The following is a 21444-nucleotide window of genomic DNA, read 5'->3' on the forward strand; positions in this document are numbered from 1 at the left end:
TCCTGAATGGAAAAAAGAATAAATTTGAAACTGGGAAATTAGCCCTGTTATCATTTACTACCGCTACTACTGGCATTGTTACTTCTCTTGCAATCGCTGTTATTACCAAGCTTTTTTCTCAGAAAACCAAAAGGGTATCAAGAAGTGTTAGGTTTGGGCTCAATCCCAGGAAGCCGAGACCAGAACACAGGCTTTAAATACTAGACTGATATCCTAAGAATACTTGCATCTAATGGGTGCACATGGCCACCCACCATTGTAAAGAATAGGTGGGGCTCTTCAAATTCAGTTGCAACTCACTTAGGAGAAGATACTCTGAGGAGAAAAACTGTGAGGATGGTAATGGAATCCCACCTCCGCTACTATTCAGTACGTGGCCCAGAATCCCATGAGTGACACTTGAATCAGGAAGTTTCCACAGGATGAGGAAGTGATTACCTACATTGAAATTGAACATTAAGTTAACTCCAAAATATGATCTATTTTAAACGGTTACCTGAATTCCAAGTAGAAGCAATTAATTTTCTGCTAAAGCTATTTTCCAATATGTCCCCATTTTAGCACTTGAAAATGAATGTGATCCAAGACACCAATAAAAACAAAATGCAATAAAAGCACAATAAAAGCACAATATGCAATAAAAGCATATTATAGATCAACATGTAATACATCATATAAATATGAAAATCTGTATTTTTAAAGTATTTTGTAAAATGTTATTATTTTATGTACTCACCAGTCCATCACTTCATCTGAACCACTCCAGCTCATAAATACTGACCAGTAAGCAGCAGATATTATGACATTCACCTTTGCTATCAGCATTACTGATCTAAAGTAAGAAACAAGGTTTTCTTGAAGGTCATCTTGACATCATTAATTTTAATGTGAGAGGAATCAGATAGTCTTTAAATTTACTATGGAGGTTTTCAAAGTAATATTTATAGTCCCAAAGACTACAATTTGATTGGGGATTTTGCAACACATAATGCAGCTGTAAATTAAAATGGATGTAAATCACAAATTAAGTAATTTATCCCAACAAAAGTGGAGAGTGTTCTTGAACGGGAGTAACACATAAAATGCACCAGGTACAGGCCACTGCGGGTACAGCTAAGCTCTCTCTTTCCTGGTGACAAGTGATTCAACAAAGCTCCTCTTTTCCCCCATGCCTCCCCACACTCATATGTACACGCACGGTAGTCAGATCTTCACACACGCGCACACACATACACACCCTGTAATCAGTTCCTCTCCCCACACCCACATACATTGTAATTGTCCCCTCCCACATGTGTCCTCACCTCCCCCACCCAGCAGGAAGGTTTGGCTGTTTGACAGCCCAATACTCAGCTTGAGCTCAAACCAGCGTGTGATTATGGTCCTACAGGCCATTAAATGGCCTTGAGGAAAAGGGGGGGAAAATCCCATGACTGAGAGATGAACAGGACAAGAGCCAGACCGGCCACTGCTTGGAAATCAGTGCAGGGGTCAGTCTCCGAGGCAAGGGCGTTTAAAACCCTAATCGTTGTTTAATAAAACACCTTTATTTATTTTCATTTTCATCAATAGATTTACACTGGATTGGCTACCACATGTCTCGAGATACAAGAAACTGACACGTTTGACAATATCATTCAAATATTTGTAGCACATCATCATGGTTACTCTGTGAGTGTATCTGATAATTTAACAAGCCACATTAACATTTGACAGACATTAAAATTGAAAATGGTTATTCTCCATTATAACTAACTTAAGTAGTCAGAAATAGCACATGATATTCTGCATTTTGTTTATGGAGAAGCTTAAGGAATTATGAGATACTGATTACATAGAACATAGAACAGTACAGCACAGAACAGGCCCTTCGGCCCTCGATGTTGTGCCGAGCAATGATCACCCTACTCAAACCCACGTATCCACCCTATACCCGTAACCCAACAACCCCCCCCCCCCCCTTAACCTTACTTTTTAGGACACTACGGGCAATTTAGCATGGCCAATCCACCTAACCCGCACATCTTTGGACTGTGGGAGGAAACCGGAGCACCCGGAGGAAACCCACGCACACACGGGGAGGACGTGCAGACTCCGCACAGACAGTGACCCAGCCGGGAACTGAACCTGGGACCCTGGAGCTGCGAAGCATTTATGCTAACCACCATGCTACCGTGCTGCCCCTTTCCCGTAAATGCATTGAGATAGTACCTCAAATACTCTGTGGTAACATTTTCCACCACTTTGAGTAAAGAAGTTGCTCCTGATATTCTTCTGAATTTTTGGTAACTATCTAATATTTTTGGTCCTTAGATTGGGACTCGTGCACAGGTGGAAACAACTTCATTGATGAACAGAGATCCACACAACAACACACACACACACACACATATGCATTTTTAACTTAATTTTTACATTCAAGTGTACACAATATGCTCAATTAGAATTTGACATCAGAAGTTTGAATTTGGAATAAATTTGACATCAAATTTGATACTGCATGCAAAGCTATCCAGTGCAGACAAAGCTATATCCAGCACGCTCAAAACACACACATACACAGAGAGACAGATAAATCTTTATAAACAAATTGTTATTGCAGTAAATTGTCTTGCGTTGTGACTGCACACATGCAAAATTGCTTTATCCCACCTAGACTTTTAAGGAACTGATGTTTTATTCGAGATGTGAAAGTTTGATGTTTGACATGCCACGTTGCTTGAGAAGGAAAAAATGTAGAACCTAGCCTGGCCAATAGATGGTGCAGTTGTTCAAGTAGCTGCAGGGGGGATTTTAATTCCCTCCACCTGGTGGGAAGTGAGTCGTACGTGAGTTAAAATCAAAGTGGTATATTCACCATTCTTTCTCTGGCCTGTGGCAATCTTAAAGACAAATGGCTGAGGCCCCCTCCCCAGCCCCCTTGCCCCAACTCAATTCAGGAGCCTCATGAATTTATGCTAATCAATGTCCTATTATGTAGATAGAACCCTGAAGCTGTTTATGTGTCGACTGTGAATGCTCCACTCCAAAAGCCATCGGATCAGGAATGGAGGTAAGTTTTTAAAAAACTATTCTTGTCAGGCTGAGAGGTAGCTGGAGTTTGACCACCTGCCCCAGGGCTTTCCTCTATTCTGCATAATGAGGTACAGAACTTTGATGACACAGCTGATGATGAGGAAGTGGCCTGCGGCCAGAGCTCTGACAGTAGCTCACTGGAAGGTGAACAATGCCTGATGCCTGCATTGATAGGCATGTCCAATATCTCTCTAACTCCCTTCATCCTGACATAAACTGCATCTGCCCGAAGACTAACATTGCTATTCACATCCATCAACACTGCAATTCATGTCAACCAACTTTGCAAGGTAATCACCAACTATAATGGGAACACATTCTGAATGCACCATTTTCAAAAGGCATTATGATTTTACTAGTTTAAAGAAATCCCTAAACACTAATTATTGTTTTTAAGGGAACCCCAGTTCCTGCCTTAATGCAGTAAACATTAACCTACTTCAGTGTTTCTCCAAAATGCTACCCTCATGGCTGCAGCACAGGAGGTGGAAGACAGTGTGGTGCAGTCAAAGTCTCATGTGATTGCTCATAGTTGGCGACACCCAGTAGCTCAGGCCTAACACGGTTTATTTTCTATTTTCCCAGTATCCCTTCACACACCCCTATCCAGAAAGAAGAGCAGTGATCCTATCAATCGTGTGAAAGGTCAGGTGACCTTCCCTTGGTTCTTCTCTTTTTCCATTTTGGAAACTTAAACATGATCCCACAACAATGAAATTGGGTTTGGAAAATCTGATACTGGTTGAATCATGAATACCGGTCCACATAAAATACATGGGGTGGGATTCTCCGACCCCACGCCACTCCGACGCTGGCTGCCGTATTCTCCGGCGCCGGTTTTCGATCAGGTGGCAGGGTTTACGCCGCACCAGTCGGGGGCCGTCGGTGGCGGAACCCTGGCAATTCTCTGGGCCCCGATGGGCCGAGCGGCCATAGTTTCCTGGCCCATCCTGCCGGCGTGAAATGGACATGGTCCATCACGGTGGGACCTGGTTTGTAGGCCGCCTAGGTGAGTCCTTGGGGGGGTGGGGTGGGGGGGCACGGGATCAGGGCCTACTGATCTGTAGGGGGGGTCCTGTGCCGTGGGGGCACTGTTTCCTTCCATGCCAGCCTCTGTAGGGCTCCGACATGGCCAGCGCGGCCCAGTGCGGAGCAGAACCCCCCCCTTCGCATGCGCAGGAAACATTCTGTCCGGTCTGCGCATGCGCGGAACCACGCTGGCGGTCCTGCGTATGTGGCAACTCGCGCCGGCGCTTCGGTGCCGGTTGGCGAGGTGCCAATCCCTCCGGCGGCGGCCTAGCCCCCAGAAGTGCAGAGGATTCCGCACCTTCCGCTCAGCCCAAGACCGGAGAGGTTCGTGCCGCTCTTGGTGCGCTCTTGGTGCCGGCGTCGGGCCATCCGGCCAGTTGCGGGAGAATCCCGCCCGTGAAATGTAACTATTTAATATTTTAAATATTCAGGGCATTCCTGTGAATTATTCGTTTTTTGCATTCTCCTGCTTAAACATTGAGGTATAAATATGACAGTAAATACGGCTGCAAAGCCTGTCCAATAAGCCCACGCCTTATAACCAGCGACCCCAAATCTTCCTCCCACTGAAGAAAAACTTAGAAGGAGCACATGTTTGGTAAATAGAAATTACGTTGCACACACAAGAGAAACATCAGGAATAAAGGATACATTGCAAGGGTTAATAAAGTTGGGAAGGTGTCCTGGCATTTCCTTTCGTATGAGCTCAATTAAGGTTGTTGAGATAAATTCTGTTGAATTAATAGATTTTGATGTACAGCTGAGGCCAATGGAGGAACTGTTTTATTTGGCAAGGGTCTTAGTAGTGCAGATAACTATTGTGGCTTGAATATTTCAGGCAATTGACTAAATATGCTATTGATTAAAACCTGCCTCATGTCTCTTGCGGAGTTCCCTGTGCAGAAAGGTATTCTGTCTTGTGATCGGTTACTATGGACTTCCTCTTCCTGCCTATTCCATGGAAAGGTCCTGGTGGAACCACAGCAGACCACAGTAGTTTTGTGCACTTTGGTCAGGCCGTACTTCACATCTGCTTTCATCCTACCCTTCCTCATTAAGAACCAGCAGATAGCCAACAAGACATCTAATATTTATATGCATATCTTAAGTACTGCTGATTCCATTAATACCCACTGTGGGGTGGTACAGCTTTAAGAAATGATGTACTACACACATCAGGTATACTTTAGATAAGCTTTCAGGTTCAGAGCCACAAGTTTTAAGTATTCCCCACATATTTGATGGGCCGAATGGCCTCCTTCTGCACTGTAAATAAATTCTATATTGAGCTCAAGAGTATGTATGCACTGCCTGATATCCAACTATATGATAGTGGAACCTGGAGTGTAACAGTATTATCCTGTCCAATATGAACTCAATACCATGGGGTCACACTTTGTGTCCCTAGATCTCCATTTTTACTTTAAAATATGGTGGCAGTAGGACCAAAATAAAGAGGGAAAAGGAAGCACTGACTTCTCATTGCGTTCCTGTCCATTGTAATATTCCAGCCAAATTTGATCCTGACAACCAGAGGTTCCATTGGAAACTGACAAAAGCCTTGTGACTATTCTGTAATAAGCCTCATGAGACCCATGGGGATGACCCAATTGATCCCCTTTTGGAAATACGAACTCCCCCCGCTGAGGGGTGGAGGCCTAACAGCTGGGGTTCGTTGAACCGGGCAGCTAAAAGCCAGTCAGGATTGGAACCGGCACTTCAGATGGGACTGATGGCCACATTGTGGCCTTGTTTTTCTTTTAACAGAATAAACCTGTGTGTTTAAGGCTTCTGGGATGCCTGTGAATATTATATGATCAAAAGTAGATGACATGTTACAAACCCAAATGTCATTTTAAGTGCTGCCTATTGCCAACAGCTCCTGTTCCCACCTACCAGCATGCGAGGTGGAGGCCATTTTGTGCATATGGTAAAAGGATCCTTGTATTAAAAAGATGGTATTGCTTCTGTTAAAAAGATGGTATTCTTCCAAACTAAGCTAATGTCAAAGCAGAGTTAGTCTAGGTGAGTGAAACTGAAAGGAAAGCGCCCCAATAATTTGGTACAAATTGTTGACCTTCTAACATGTAAAATTAATGAAAGTGACTGAATAAAAGACTTACAGGGACAGAAGTGCACAATATACTTCGACCGCTGAGTTAAAAATGTTAGAAAAATTACTTGGTTTGTAATAATGAGAGAAAGCTATTCAGGTCATCTATGGCCTGATTTAGGATCTCCTCTGTTGATGATGAAGAAGTCCTGCTTTTTCCTTCTCTCACTCTGTAGAATGAAGTAACTTGTGGTTGAAATAAAAATGACACTTTCTCCATCTGTGGAGGGTTCCTGATAAAGTCCCTTCAGGAAGAAGAGAAAAAAATGAAAGCATTTGTGACAATTACCTGAATGTGGCATTTGGTTATAATGATCAATTTGAGCACTCCTCCTTTTGATTGTTGCATCCCATTGATAATTAAAGTGAATTTCTATGTAACCACAAGCTGTGTTAACCAGAAAGTCAAGAAATTATTTTTATTTGCTGGCTAACAAAAGCAGTGAAGCAGATAAGATCCTTCACTCAATGTTAAATAGTCTGTACATTTTGGCTAGGAAAGAGAGAAGTGAAGTTGTAAAATAATGAGTAACCACATTCAGCCAGCTCCTCATTACGGCCCCAGCATCAGGGAAGTTTCCCAGTAGCAGACAACAAGACAGATCAGGTTGACTATTTTCTAGGATCTAGAATTGGCCATTTAGGGGGCCAATAGCACTTTGCCGATGGCAGAGTGACACTTCTCTGCCCTTGCAGTCCAGCCTCTCTTGGGACCCCACTCAGGAACCTCACAGTCGCTCCCAGTGCTGACCCTCCCGTTTTAGCACTCACTAAGGACTGGCACTCCTTCAGTGGTAATTTGTTCACAAGACCAGCAAGGAGGATACAGGAAACTATGACTACATGCCGGCCTCCAGATTCCCTTGAAGCAAGAGGTGCCCCAAAGTGAATGGATGGTAAAGCCTGCTAGCGATCCGCCCCCAATGATTGAGTGATTGAACAGCAGCCACAGCACTGAGTTGAACTTATCTGTGACCCCCACATCCTCTCCAGTGCACCCCAGAGCAGTGTACCCTGGAGAATCATGGCTGCCTGAGTGCTCACCTCCGATATCCCATTTGTAAATGGCGACAGCATGACGGCATGCCAATGGCCAGATAATATTCCTTGAGAGACAGAAGATCTGGCGAGAGTGCTTGTTAATGTATTAACTTGAGGTCCCCTGGTTCCCTCGGCATGATTCACACAGCTCCACTGAAGGGGAGTGGAAATCCCACTCATGCCGGAGAGAATCACATTTTCTCGATTCAGGATTTCGAGCACATGCCATTTTTCTCACGGACAGAGAGTTCGGGCTCAAAATCACCCCCATGGCCTAGGTACCTGGCATTGCACCAGCATTGAAATTTATGTACCACATTACTCGATTGTCTGGTAGCCAGAGTGTCTTTTTGGCTTTTCAGCAGCATCTTGTTAGTGGAAAATATAACTCATGTTGCTACTGCAAAGTATTAATGTGAAAGGGTTCCCAAGTTTTTGAGATATTTATTTTGTGTGCCCTGATGCATGCAATATGAAAATATTCAACTCTCTTTTTTTCAGTAATACTCAATCCTGTTCGACAAAGTATCTGCCTATAGCTCTTTTCTTCTTTCCTAACCCATAAAAATGTGGGTCTTCCTTCCTAATCCCCCCCCCCCCCCCCACTGTACAGGATAACGCACAAAGGTGCTGCCGAATTTCACAGCAAGACACCTTTGTAATTTGTTATTCCATTTCCCACCCGACCTCTGGCCAAATTTACAACCTGCCGGACAGCAGAACGAGGGACTCGATGTGACTCAGTGTAACGGAGGGAGGCCATTGCAGGAGGGAGTGAGAAATCAGGGCGAGAGAGAGAGAGATTGTTGGAGGAGGTGTTGGGTACAGGTTGGCAATCATAGCAAAAGGGAGGGTGAAGGGGGTCGTGATTGGAAAACAGAAGGCCACACGCTGTCTGGAGAGTTGGGGCTCAGGTTGCAGTCCTGCCCCTCCAGGCCCACGAGAGGCACTGTACAAGACAATTGCCTTCTTGATCTGGTGGCTTCCATCTCATTTTGACTGTGAGGTTTCCTAAGTGCTGGAAAACCTGCACGGCAGCTGTTGAGTTTGAATCAACCTTCCAGCTCACTGTAAAAATGAAGTGAACTACAAATAAAGTAAAATGAAAATAAAATATTTGCTTCCAATATGCCCAGTGCGAAATTAGTGGAAATCTTCTGCAGCCTGAAGTCATGGGTAACAAAAAGATTTGTGAAGATAATGGGCGGCACGGTGGCACAGTAGTTAGCACTGCTGCCCCACAGGGTCCCGGGTTCAATTTCAGCCTTGGAAGACTGTCTGGATGACTGTGTGGAGTTTGCACTTTCTCCCTGTGCCTGCATGGGTTTCCTCTGGGTGCTCCGGTTTCCTCCCACAGTCCAAAGATGTGCGGGTTAGGTGTATTGGCCATGCCAAATTGCCCCTTAGTGTCAAAAAGGTTAGGTAGGATTACTGGGTTATGGGGATGGGGATGGAGGAATGGGCTTAAGTAGGGTGCTCTTTCCAGGGCCAGTGCAGACTCGATGGGCCGAGTGGCCTCCTTCTGCACTGTAGATTCTATGATAATCTTCAAAATAAATTACTTTGGTATATCTGTAAAATCTCAGGTACTTTGAGCAGTATTTCAATAAATGTTTTATCTCGGTGTCTTTGAACAGTGAGGAGAGTAAAGGAAGGACAAACATAAGTATAAATTCAACAATCTTTATTAAACACACAATTAATACATAAATTAATCCAAAACATACAATACAAGAATCACCCAGGATTCGGTTGTACTTATCGCAAAGGTGGCTAGATTGAACTGTGGATCCGATTCTTGAGTTCCCTCAAGTCCATATTCATGAAATTGAGTCTCGCTGCAGCTTCTTCCTTCCCTCCTATTCAGATGGCACGATTGCCTCTGTCTGGAGTCTTCGCTGCTGATGTGCTTCGGGTGCCTGTTTTTTCCCACTCCTCACTTCACACCCTTTTTCCATATCCTCTGGCTTTCTGCCAATGAAGCCTCGGGAGGGAGTCTCAGCACCAAATGGTCCGGTTGATCACCGTTTGACAGGACATTTGAGCCCGCCCCTTGGCGGTGTGGTCTGCACATGACCTGTTCCCATATAAGGTAACTGCAGAAAATCTGGGTGCCCAAGAGTGGCTCAATCTAGGCTGCGACCTGTAGACTGGTGCATATCAATAGAGTGCGATGGTCTCTTGATGGGTGATTGGTTAGGGCAGCATAGTAGCATAGTGGTTAGCACAATTGCTTCACACCTCCGGGCTCCCAGGTTCAAGTCCCGGCTTGGGTCAATGTCTGTACGGAGTCTGCACGTTCTCCCCGTGTGTGCGTGGGTTTCCTCCGGGTGCTCCGGTTTCCTCCACAGTCCAAAGATGTGCAGCTTGGGTGGATTGGCCATGATAAATTGCCCTTAGTGTCCAAAATTGCCCTTAGTGTTGGGTGGGGATACTGGGTTATGGGGATAGGGTGGAGGTGTGGGCTTGAGCAGGATGCTCTTCCAAGAGCCGGTGCAGACTCGATGGGCCAAAATGGCCTCCTTCTGCACTGTAAATTGTATGAAAAATTGTATGATTGACAGGGTAGCTACAGACATGCCCAGGCAGCCTGTCTTGAGATTGTATATTCAAACTTGGCCAAGTCCAAATTCCCAGCAGCCCATTCGCTGGAGCTGACTGTAGTTTAATTTAAAGTGTCCAAATCTTTGATTTAGGATATCCAATTTTAATTAGGCTCAAAACTATGCCCTGTCAGGATACCACAACTTCAAAAACTTCTAATTTTGTTATGATTCTGTTGAATCGAGACATTAATGTATCAATAATTAATAAGCACTTCGGCAGAGTTGGCAAAATCTAATGGGGAAAAAAATCTGCTCAAACCTGTTTTGCGGCTTGAGGATTGCAATGTGTGGTCATCTCCTGCACCCACTCCCGTTAAGGCAGGCAGCACGGAAACCTCATACTATCTGCTCATCTCAATTATTTCAGTGTGCAGCCAGGCTGCTGAGTGACGACAAGCTGGCAACACCTATCCTCTAACATACGTGGCTATGAGCGGCAGGTTAGAGTGGATGGTAAGGGAAGTAGTGTTGCTCTGTTATTTAAGGATGACATCCGGGCAATAGTAAGGGATGACATCGGTGCTATGGAGGATAAGGTTGAATCCATTTGGGTGGAAATCAGGAATAGTAAGGCGAAAAAGTCACTGATAGGAGTAGTCTATCGGCCACCAAATAGTAACGTTATGGTGGGGCAGACAATAAACAAAGAAATGACAGGTGAGGACCTTGAGAGGATTGTTATCACTAAGGAGGTAGTGATGGGCAAGCTAATGGGACTAAAGGTAGACAAGTCTACTGGCCCTGATGGAATGCATCCCATAGTGCTAAAAGAGATGGCTAGGGATATTGCAGATGCACTAATGATGATTTACCAAAATTCACTAGACTCTGGGGTGGTCCCGGTGGATTGGAAATTAGCAAACGTGACACAACTGTTTTAAAAAGGAGGTAGGCAGAGAGCAGGAAATTATAGGCCAGTGAGCTTAACTTGGGTAGTAGGGAAGATGCTGGAATCTATCACCAAGGAAGAAATAGCGAGGCATCTGGATAGAAATTGTCCCATTGGGCAGACGCAGCATGGGTTCATAAAGGGCAGGTCATGTCTAACTAATTTAGTGGAATTTTTTGAGGACATTACCAGTGCAGTAGATAACGGGGAGCCGATGGATGTGGTATATCTGAATTTCCAGAAAGCCTTTGACAAGGTGCAACACAAAAGGTTGCTGCATAAGATAAAGATGCATGGCATTAAGGGTAAAGTAGTAGCATGGATAGAGGATTGGTTAATTAATAGAAAGCAAAGAGTGGGGATTAATGGGTGTTTCTCTGGTTGGCAATCAGTAGCTAGTGGTGTCCCTCAGGGATCCGTGTTGGGCCCACAATTGTTCACAATTTACATAGATGATTTGGAGTTGGAGACCAAGGGCAATGTGTCCAAGTTTGCAGATGACACTAAGGTGAGTGGTAAAGCGAAAAGTGCAGAGGATACTGGAAGTCTGCAGAGGGATTTGGATAGGTTAAGTGAATGGGCTCGGGTCTGGCAGATGGAATACAATGTTGACAAATGTGAGGTTATCCATTTTGGTAGGAATAACAGCAAACGGGATTATTATTTAAATGATAAAATATTAAAGCATGCCGCTGTGCAGAGAGACCTGGGTGTGCTGGTGCATGAGTCACAGAAAGTTGGTTTACAGGTGCAACAGGTGATTAAGAAGGCAAATGGAATTTTGTCCTTCATTGCTAGAGGGATGGAGTTTAAGACTAGGGAGGTTATGTTGCAATTGTATAAGGTGTTAGTGAGGCCACACCTGGAGTATTGTGTTCAGTTTTGGTCTCCTTACTTGACAAAGGACATACTGGCACCTGGAGGGTGTGCAGAGGAGATTCACTAGGTTAATCCCAGAGCCGAAGGGGTTGGATTATGAGGAGAGGTTGAGTAGACTGGGACTGTACTCGTTGGAATTTAGAAGGATGAGGGGGAATCTTATTGAAACATTTAAAATTATGAAGGGAATAGATAGGATAGATGCGGGCAGAATGTTTCCACTGGCGGGTGAAAGCAGAACTAGGGGACATAGCTTCAAAATAAGGGGAAGTAGATTTAGGACTGAGTTTAGGAGAAACTTCTTCACCCAAAGGGTTGTGAATCTATGGAATTCCTTGCCCAGTGAAGCAGTTGAGGCTCCTTCATTACATGTTTTTAAGGTAAAGATAGATAGTTTTTTGAAGAATAAAGGGATTAAGGGTTATGGTGTTCGGGCCGGAAAGTGGAGCTGAGTCCACAAAAGATCAGCCATGATCTCATTGAATGGCGGAGCAGGCTCGAGGGGCCAGATGGCCTACTCCTGCTCCTCGTTCTTATGTTCTTATGTTGTTATGTTAGCACAGTGGTTAGCACAGTTGTTTCACAGTGCAAGGGACCTGGGTTCGATTCCCAGCTTGGGTCACTGTCTATGTGGAGTCTGTACATTTTCCCGTGCCTGTGTGGGTTTCCTCTGGGTGCTCTGGTTTCCTCCCACATGTCCCAAAAGACATACTTGTTAGATGAATTGGACATTCTGAATTCTCCCTCCGTGAACCCGAAGAGGCGCCAGCGTTTGCCGGCTGGGGGATTTTCACCATAACGTCATTGCAGTGTAAATGTAAGCCTGCTTGCGACAATAAAGATTATTATTATAGCATGGTTCATCCAGTCTGCCCCTCTTAAAAGGTAGGGTGGTCATTTGTCCTGTTTTATACCAGATAGCCTAGTTTTCAGGTGTTATGTCCCTTGTTGAGTGCCTGTTTTGAACTGATGCCTTGTGGAATGGCCCTTCCTGTGGATACTCATTTCCTTTTTCTTTTGTTTTGCTGTTGTCATTTTTGATCCATGGATGTTTAATGGACATGTACCTTTGCGCCGAACGGAGGAAGTGAGGAACCCCAAAAGTTCTAAAATAGTACACTGTGCTAGTTTTTGAACCACAGAACTCAAAATCTTTGACACCTGAGAGATTACAGGGATCGGTTCAATTGGTTAGCTGGTGGCCAAAGAATTGGCCAAATGGCCGTATTCTGCCCAGTGACAGACAGTGATTGGGCCCTACCTGAGTGGGATGGTTTTCAAAGGATGAAGGAAAGGACAGTGGGGTTATGGATGCTCAGAGAAGAAGCTGTAAAGTCTCTCTCTCTCCAAAACATCTGCATAGCTGTTGTATTTCTGAACATAAAGAGAACTTGGATGAACCTACAGTAAAATCGATTACAGACTGAAAGCAGAAACCTTGAGCGGAAAGTTGAAACTGAAGGAAGGTGCATTAGAAGACAACCATCTGAACCAAAAATCCTTATCCTTTTTATTTTCATCGTTATCATTACAGACTTCTTTTCCCCTCTGTGTTTGCTTGCCTATCTTGTGTGTCTGTAGAGATTGGGGGAGAGTTAGAGAGGAGGGGGTAAGAATTGGATAATAGCTGGCCAGCTGTATTTGCTGCATATTTAATTATAGTTATAATTATTAATAAAATGTATTGTGTTTAAATTTACAAACCTGGTGACTGTAGTTATTGGGCAGCCAAGGACCAAAGACTTTGATATTTTTCTAAGAATTATTTGTTCATTTCAAATGTGTTGCGACTCTGGGTCATGTGGAGCTGGAATTGACCGTGCACTAGCCCAGGTGGGTCGTCAGACTTATTGTCTGATATTTTTTATTTTGAAGTGAATCACCATCTGGTCTTCTTCCTCCTCCTGACTCCCAAACAAACAAAATTTAGGCAAAATTTGTTTTACAGTAAATTCTCATTTATATGTTTGATCTGTCCTTGTAATATGTTTGAAATATGCAGACCTTTCTTTGTACTTTGGTATTTGGAGCATCAGAAACTCAATGTAATTATTGCTGCTTAGTCCAAAATCAGGTCTATACTTTTTCTACAGCACCATTTACATGTCCTTCTAATAAGAAGTCTTACAACACCAGGTTACAGTCCAACAGGTTTGTTTCAATCTCTAGCTTTCGGAGCACTGCTCCTTCCGCAGGTGAATGAAGAGGTATGTTCCAGAAACATATAACATACCTCTTCATTCTTTGTTTTCTGAGGATGCGTGAGATGCATTAGTGTCGGAAATGGAAAGGAGAGAGAAGTGATGTTCCAGCAGGAATCCAGGAGGTCCGTAAGGCACACCTTTTCCCCCCCTTCTTAAGGCACACCTTAGGAAGGGAATGGGAGGAGGTGGCCAGGGAGGTCAGCGCATAGAGTCTGGTCCCAATTGCCAGGCAGCAGTGCCACAAGACGTTCAACGATCTCACACGGTTGGTCAAGGTCAGTGAATGGGGTTCCAAAGTCTGAACATCCACCTGAGTAATTAATAACTACCCCAAATGGAGAAGAGATGTCCTGACTGTCTCCTCTCTACCTCCTCTTCACCTCCTCTTCATTCTCCTCTTGCTGGCCTCCAAAAGCCAGTTTTCAATAACTGCAACTTACAGTTCCCCAGCTGTGGCGAGCACAACAGCCCATCAAACTTTGGACACATTCATTGGTGAACAGTGGAATGTGCACACTTCCCACATACTCCCCCCACCCCCTCCCCCCCTCCCCCCATCCACCTCGCTCCCCAAACTCCTTCCTCCCCACAAAGACCACCTCAGCTGTTCTGGCAGGGAAATAATTGTTTCAGGATGCTGTTTCTTATTGCTGCCTGTCTGTCATTACATATGTACTGTTCTCACGTGTGGAGACAAGGCAAATGCAGCGTGAGTATCGCTCATCACCCACCATCACTGTGGACGTAATGCAAAGGTGGCAGGTCTAGATGACAACTACATGATAAAGGCACCATTTCTTTTGCCAAGATAGCAGGGATTGACCAAGAGAATGTTCTAGTTGTGGTCACTGACCAACTAAACGTTGATAGGGTGAAATCATTTGGAGATTGATGTGTTGGGTAAGCTGGGTCTATGTGGACTGCGTTTGATGAAGTGTAGAGAGAGACAGGCTTCCAACACTTGAAGAGATGTAACACAATTTTATTGAACAACTAACTATAATACATGCTTAACTGTGGGTTGACACTATGCTGACTTGACTGGAGACCTGAGGCTAACCTGACCAGACTAACTGACTACCACATGGTGTTTGTACTAGCTGCTGCTCACGAGCTCTGACTGTCTCAGAGAGAGAGAGCTGGATCCCGAGAGAGCAGGAAAACTGGTGCCCTCTGGCTTTATAGTGGTCGTGTCCTGTCTGGTGATTGGCTGCTATGTTCTGTGTGCTCACTGGTCATCCTGTGTGTCAATCACTGCCTGTCTGCACTCCATCATATACCTGGATGTATATTATGGCAGAGATATTGAACATCAACCTGCTAACTTAGAAACCCCATAGAGCCTCAGTCAATTGCACATCATTGGGAATCCTGCCAATTCTGGAAAATTGACATGTCTCACCTCATATGTCTCTCCATTTAATGAGATGATGAATTCTCCTGTCCTTCGATGCAGGGCCTCTGTGACTTCCCTGACATAACAATGAACACTGTGCCTTGAAAGGATTAACTGACACAGAAATTTAGGAGAACAAAGATCTTGATGGCCCCTGACCGCACCCCCCTCTCTGGCTGCAAATCAAATTGCAAGAGGTGACACAAAGCATTCACCACCTCCTTGGTGAAACACAAGTGCCTCAAACATTGTTCCTTGCTAAAATGGAGGTAGACGTGCTCCCTGAATATCCTTGTGTCTTCTATTGAGAGCCTCCTCTGAGTCAGCTCAGTGTTGAATGGTTAGCCCTTTAAGTAACGGCAGTGGAAGGTGCCTGGTCCAGCTGAATGCATTTTCAGCGGGGAGTGATTATTAACTGCACCTATCTGTTCAGAATGGCAGATCGGGCATCAAATCAGTGTCAGAGGCTGTTTGAAGTCACAATCTACGCAGTCTGCCGGAAATGGCCGGAAGTATTCCAGCCAGCCTTATTTTACTTCAATGCTTGCTTCAGTTACAGGTTCCAATTTCACAGCCTATATCTCTCATAAATCTAAAGCCAGAGGCATTACTTGAAGATTAAAATTCAACATTTTGTTAATTCCTTGTGAAAATTAATTTGCGCTTAACTCTTAACCAGCATGTGACTTCCAAACATATGGAAAAGGCAGAACCCACCCTGCTCCGTGTATAATGTCACTTTAAAAGATTTTGCAAGGTTATGGACACTGCTACAAATATCAGATTTCATATGTTTGCTGCCTTGTGCTTCGGATAATGACTTCTATTTCCCATTTGTCTTTATATTGGCAGTGATAATGGCAATCTTCCCATTCATGCTCATTCCCGTCATTTTTCCAGATATTCTCTGTGTGCACATTGTTCAACATTAATGGATAATATAATTGTCTCAATACCAGCTTGATTCTGCAGAAGAAGCAATTGCTTGGGAGACTGGTTTAGGACACTGGGCTAAATCGCAGGCTTTTAAAGCAGACCAAGGCAGGCCAGCAGCACGGTTCAATTCCTGAAACGGTGTCGGAATGTGGCGACTAAGGGCTTTTCACAGTAACTTCATTGAAGCCTACTCGTGACAATAAGCGATTTTAATTTTTTCATTTCATTTCAGGTTAATGTAAATAGAGTATTGAAAAATAGTGATGCATTTCAGGTACATTCAGCTGATAGACTGTACACAGAATGCAGTCATATTAGAGTGTGCTACAAAGTTAAATGACAATGGATTTGAATGAATTGAAATGCCCTTTTCAGCCATTTGTTGAAGTCCTTGAAACAGCTTGCTACAAATAAACTAATGCAAGGGTCCTTCCTGGTCCTTATTTATTCTGATAAAAATCTCTGATTAAATAATTGTGAAAGGGATATTGGGAATAGGTAGGGAGGTGAATTTGAGACCACGAAGAGATCATCCATGATCTGATTGAATGGTGGAGCAGGTTCAGACAGCAAACAAGAAATCTGGGCAGCATGGTAGCACAAGTGGCTAGCACTGTGGTTTCACAGCTCCAGGGTCCCAGGTTCGATTCCCTGCTGGGTCTGTCTGTGCGGAGTCTGCACGTTCTCCCCGAGTCTGCGTGGGTTTGCTCCGGTTTCTTCCCACAGTCCAAAGACGTGCAGATTAGGCAGATTGGCCATGCTAAATTGCCCTTGGTGTCCAAAAAGGTTAGGAGGGTTATTGGGTTACGGCAATAGGTTGGAAGTGAGGGCTTAAGTGGGTGCAGACTCAATGGACCGATTGGCCTCCTTCTGCACTGTATGTTCTATGATGTTTGTAGCATTGTCCTTAACCTTGTGAAATCTTTGAAGGGGCATTTCACATGGAGCAGGGTGATTTCTGCCTTTTCCATATGTTTGAAAGTCACATGCTGGCTCTTGTTAAGCACAGGCCTACCTCTGCTCCTAATTCCCGATCTAATCTTTTGTTACCCACCTTCTTTTATTTTTGGCACTACATTTTTGATCCATTGATGATAGTGAGCACAGGCTGCAAAACAAGGGCTGAGATTTACAAGCTTACAGTGGAGAAAGCCTGAAGGAACCTAAAGCAAATAATCTTTTCTCTTTCATTTATGTTCTTTTTTTCCCTTTTTCACCCCTCTATATTTATCTGTGGTATGTGTGTGTGTGAGTGTAGCGGGTGGGCAGACAAGTGAGAGTTGGTTAGGTACTCATTATTTAACCAACTGTACCTGCTGGGTATTTCACCATCAATCTTGATATAAATAAACAGTAATTGTGTTTCAACTTACACTGAAATTATTGGGCAACCAAGAGCCAAAGAGTTTGGGGAATTTTTATAAAAATCATTGGTTAATTTGCTTATGTTGTGACTCCGGGCATGTGGGGCTGGAATTGACCACGCACTTGCCCAGGGTGGCGAAACATTACCATTCCTTAATGACGGATCTTGTAAGTACCAGAGGCAGACTTACACTTTTGGGGACCCCACACACTTCCTTTTTGCAAGGCCCTAATGATGTCAATCCCCACTCCAATGTTGTCAACCCCCACTCTAATGATGTCAAGGTCCGCCACTAATGATGTCAAGCCCACATAATTCTGAATGACCATATCAAAACCCCAGTTCATCAGTTCATGCCAGAGGCGTCGCAGGTCAGGTTCATCCCAGATATACCACATTTCTCTTGCTGTAGCGAATTTGGTAGTTTTGGGTAGTCAGCAAACTCTATTCCATCATTGGGATATGACTTAATGATCATGGAGAATACATAAAGCAAACACCGTTAAGTAACACGTCTCGCCATCTGTACATGCATGGAATGAGTGTGATGTGCGGGTTTTTATTGTGCGAAGTGTGGTCAGATTCTGCCCATGTGACAGCTATCGATTTTCACCCATATGTTAATAGTCGGGATGTTTTGAGATATCAGAAGTTTAGACCTGCTCGAGCTCAGCCTGAAGTCTTACCTTTGCGGTAGAAGTTACTGACTGTGTTGGCATGGCAGTCTGGCCTCTTGGGGAGCCGGGCAAGTTCAGGCTAGCCTCCTCTTCCTTGGCCGAGTGCAGCCGGTACAGGTCCACCATGTAGAGTGGGATCAGTCCTTGCCAGACTCAGGGCATTGCCACAGGCTGAACTTGTTGAGCAGCCGCAACTTGAATTCCTGGAGCATGCTCACGGAGCATGAGTGGCACAGTGGGTAGCACTGTTGATTCGCAGCATCAGGTTCCCAGGTTCGATTCCCGGCTCGGGTCACTGTCTGTGCAGAGTCTGCACGTTCTTCCCATTCCTGCGTGGGTTACCTCTGGGTGCTCCAATTTCCTCCCACTAGTCCCGAAAGATGTGCTGTTAGGTGAACTGGACATGCTGAATTCTCCCTCAGTGTACCCGAACAGGCGCCAGAATGTGGCGACTAGGGGCTTTTCACAGTAACTTCATTGCACTGTTAATGTAAGCCTACTTGTGACAATTAAGTTTATTATTATTATCATGTCCTAGGTCTGCAGGGGGCTCGCCAGGCCCCCAAGTTGGCCTCCTGTTGCTGGGGGAACGTCCTTCATCCCACCCCGGGGATGAGCCTGGCAAAGCCTTTGAAGAGGACCTGGCAGAGCAGAAGCACTATTAAAGATTAGATGCGGATTCTCCGTTTCTGAGGCTAAGCATTGACGCCAACACAGAAACCATGGACCTTTACGACGGAAAAAACGACGCCGCACCTGGACCGACTCCGTCACCGTTGAGGGGCAAATGCCGGTGCAGCATGAAACACAATCAATTCCAATGAAACATGGTGCAGGATTCGCCAGGTCCGTGATTGACACTCAGGAGGCTGACAAGCTGCAGCCACATACACATTACAGTCCCCACACACACTCATCCCAGCCTAAAAGATGGCACTGATTGTGCTGGAGCACGCCCATACAGCTGATGGGTCGGCTGGGGCCAGAGTGGGTGCCCTGGGGGAAAACATGTCCGACCCGCGGCAGTAGGTTCAAAATGGGCTGTTAGCAGTGTGCGCAGCTGCATGACTGCCTTTCTGAGTGCATGGGGGGGGCGAGAGGAAGGTCAGTGGGGGATCGGAGCAGGGGTTGTTGCTGTGGGCTCTGGGGGAGAGGGGATGGAGGGGGAGGGCTGACAGGGGTAGGGCTTGTAAAATGTAAGAGGATACTTGGGCAGGCTTGGGGAGGTGCAGGGCATGGGCCAGAGGCTGGCCCAAGAGGGGCTGTGGTTGATCGGTGAGGGGGGGAGGGGGGGGGGGGGGGGCAGGGTGCCTCCCCGACCAGGCTGGTCACGTGGAACATGCAAGGATTGAATGGGCCGGTCAAGAGGATCCGTTGTTCGCACACTTAAGCGATTAAAGGAGGATGTGGCCATGCTACAATAATAATAATAATAATCGCTTATTGTCACAAATAGGCTTCAATAAAGTTACTGTGAAAAGCCCCTAGTCGCCACATTCCGGTGCCTGTTCGGGGAGGCTGGTAAGGGAATTGAACCCGCGCTGCTGCCTTGTTCTGCATTACAAACCAACTATTTAGCTCAGTGTGCTAAACCAGCCCCAGAAACACACCTGAAGGCGGGGGACTAGATTAGGCTGAGGAAAGGATGGGTTGGGCAGGGCAAGTGTTTCATTCAGGGCTGGGTTCTAAAACGAGGGGGATGGCGATTTTGGTCAATAGGCGGGTGGCGTTCGAGGTGGGAAGGTTGCATCCCGAATGAGCGGGAATACCGATGCCCTCTGTCTTTATAGTGAGTGTGCTCTAACTGGTGATTGGCTGCGGTGTTATGCATGTTGATTGGTCCTACTGTATGTCCACCAGTGTGTGTGTGTCTGCACCATGATATACTGGTGTATATTATGACAGCGGGTGCTGGGAAAGATTCCGGACCTAGACCCTCGTCGGCTGATTATTATGGGGGGGGACTTTAATACGGTCCTGGATCCGAGTCTGGACCGGTCGAGCGCGAGGCCGGGGAGGGTTTTGGCGACAGCTAAGGAGCTCCAGGGTTCAGGGAGCACATGAGGGGCTGGAACCGTTGATTTTACTCCCGTACTCAATTTGCTCCATGGGCACAAGGTGTGCTGCCGAATAGATTTATTCGCGGTAGATAAGACGTTGTGGGCAGGGGTGATGGATGTCAAGTATTCGGCAATAGTGCTGTCAGATCATGCCCCACACTGGGTGGATTTACGAGCGAGCAAGGGGGGGAGCCAGCGCCCGCAATGGAGTCTGGATGTGGGATTATTAACGGAGGAAGAGGTGTGTGAGCGGGTTAGGAAGGCCATCCGGGGGTATGTTGAGATTAATGAAATGGGGGAGGCTTCGGCAGGTACGGTCTGGGAGGCACTAAAGGCAGTGGTCAGGAGGGAGTTCATTTTAATTTGGGCGCGTAGGCGGAGCGGGTGGAGATAGAAAGGCGAGTGGAGGAAATTCTGCAGGCGGATCAGAGATATGCAGAGACCCCGGAGGAAGGGCTGCTAAAGGAATGCCAGAGGCTGCAAATGGAATTTGGGTTGGGAAGCATGTGTAAGGCGGTAGAGCATCTGCAAAGGGTGAGAGGGGTGGTATACGAGTACAGGGAGAAAGCGAGCAGGATTTTTGTGCACCAGTTGAGGAAGAAGGAGGCGAGAGAAATTGGGAAAGTGAAGGACATGGGAGGGAACATGGTCTTGGACCCGGCGGGGGTGAATGAGGTGTTGAGGGAGTTTCATAGTAAATGAAAATGAAATGAAAATCGCTTATTGTCACGAGTAGGCTTCAATGAAGTTACTGTGAAAAGCCCCTAGTCGCCACATTCCGGCGCCTGTCCGGGGAGGCTGGTACGGGAATCGAACAGTGCTGCTGGCCTGCTTGGTCTGCTTTAAAAGCCAGCGATTTAGCTGAGTGAGCTAAACCAGCCCCTAAACTGTATAAGTAAACTGTATAAGTCGGAATCCCCGGCCGGGGAGAAGGGGATGAGGTTTCTGGGAGGGTTGAAGTTCCCGAAGGTGGACAAGAAGTTGGTGGAGGGCTTCGGGGCCCCAATTGGACTTTTATAGAATTTACAGTGCAGAAGAAGGCCATTTGGCCCATCGAGTCTGCACCGGCCCTTGGAAAGAGCACCCTACCTAAGCCCACACCTCTACCCTATCCACCCTATCCGTACACCTCCACCCTATCCCCGTATCCCCACCTAACCTTTTGGACACTAA

Source organism: Scyliorhinus canicula, chromosome 13 (genome assembly GCF_902713615.1).
Source record: "Scyliorhinus canicula chromosome 13, sScyCan1.1, whole genome shotgun sequence".
Classification (NCBI taxonomy): domain Eukaryota; kingdom Metazoa; phylum Chordata; class Chondrichthyes; order Carcharhiniformes; family Scyliorhinidae; genus Scyliorhinus; species Scyliorhinus canicula.